This window comes from Lottia gigantea (assembly GCF_000327385.1).
Source record: "Lottia gigantea unplaced genomic scaffold LOTGIsca_425, whole genome shotgun sequence".
Lineage (NCBI taxonomy): Eukaryota > Metazoa > Mollusca > Gastropoda > Lottiidae > Lottia > Lottia gigantea.
In genome coordinates, this window is record NW_008709487.1 from 16,519 (window position 1) to 18,619 (window position 2,101).

Here is a 2,101-nt window from a genome sequence, read left to right on the forward strand (position 1 = left end):
TGAGTTATTCTACTGTCCTAGCAGACGACAATCTAACTTGCTACTGACTGAGTTATTCCACTGTCCTAGCAGACGACAATCTAACTTGCTACTGACTGAGTTATTCTACTGTCCTAGCAGACGACACTCTAACGTACTACTGACTGAGTTATTCCACTGTCCTAGCAGACACTCTAACTTACTACTGACTGAGTTATTCTACTATCCTAGCAGACAATCTAACTTACTACTGACTGAGTTATTCCACTGTCCTAGCAGACACTCTAACTTACTACTGACTGAGTTATTCCACTGTTCTAGCAGACACTCTAACTTACTACTGACTGAGTTATTCTACTATCCTAGCAGACAACACTCTAACTTGCTATTGACTGAGTTATTCTACTGTTCTAGCAGACACTCTAACTTACTACTGACTGAGTTATTCTACTGTTCTAGTAGACGACACTCTAACTTACTACTGACTGAGTTATTCCACTGTTCTAGCAGACAATCTAACTTACTACTGACTGAGTTATTCTACTGTTCTAGCAGACACTCTAACTTACTACTGACTGAGTTATTCTACTGTCCTAGCAGACGACAATCTAACTTGCTACTGACTGAGATATTCTACTGTCCTAGCAGACGACACTCTAACTTACTACTGACTGAGTTATTCCACTGTCCTAGCAGACACTCTAACTTACTACTGACTGAGTTATTCCACTGTCCTAGCAGACACTCTAACTTACTACTGACTGAGTTATTCCACTGTCCTAGCAGGCACTCTAACTTACTACTGACTGAGTTATTCCACTGTTCTAGCAGACACTCTAACTTACTACTGACTGAGTTATTCCACTGTTCTAGCAGACGACACTCTAACTTACTACTGACTGAGTTATTCCACTGTTCTAGCAGACACTCTAACTTACTACTGACTGAGTTATTCTACTGTTCTAGCAGACACTCTAACTTACTACTGACTGAGTTATTCTACTGTTCTAGCAGACACTCTAACTCACTACTGACTGAGTTATTCTACTGTCCTAGCAGACACTCTAACTTGCTATTGACTGAGTTATTCCACTGTTCTAGCAGACACTCTAACTTACTACTGACTGAGTTATTCTACTATCCTAGCAGACAACACTCTAACTTGCTATTGACTGAGTTATTCTACTGTTCTAGCAGACAACACTCTAACTTACTACTGACTGCGTTATTCCACTGTCCTAGCAGACACTCTAACTTACTACTGACTGAGTTATTCTACTGTCCTAGCAGACGACAATCTAACTTGCTACTGACTGAGTTATTCAACTGTCCTAGCAGACGACAATCTAACTTGCTACTGACTGAGTTATTCCACTGTCCTAGCAGACACTCTAACTTACTACTGACTGAGTTATTCCACTGTCCTAGCAGACACTCTAACTTACTACTGACTGAGTTATTCCACTGTCCTAGCAGACACTCTAACTTACTACTGACTGAGTTATTCCACTGTTCTAGCAGACACTCTAACTTACTACTGACTGAGTTATTCTACTATCCTAGCAGACAACACTCTAACTTGCTTTTGACTGAGTTATTCTACTGTTCTAGCAGACACTCTAACTTACTACTGACTGAGTTATTCCACTGTTCTAGCAGACAATGTAACTCACTACTGACTGAGTTATTCTACTGTTCTAGCAGACGACACTCTAACTTACTACTGACTGAGTTATTCTACTGTTCTAGCAGATGATAATATAACTTACTACTATATAGCATAGCATAGCATAAAATAGCATAGCATAGCATAGCATAGCACTGACCAACTGTAATAATTGTATAGGTGGGTATGAAAAGTGTTTGCTTTGGTATTGTTGGCTAGCTTTTCTTTGGCAGTCAATTACCCTAAAAATAATTTGAATAATAAAATATCAACTTTAAAGTTGGCATGAACGACATACTGAATATATAAGAATAGAATAGTTTAGAATATGTAACTAACTAACTAACTAACTAACTATTAGTTAACCAACGAAACAAACAACCAAACTTTAAACACAGAAACTTCAGCACTACTTTATAGAAATGGTACGAAACATGCAGAGAAAGACGAATATTC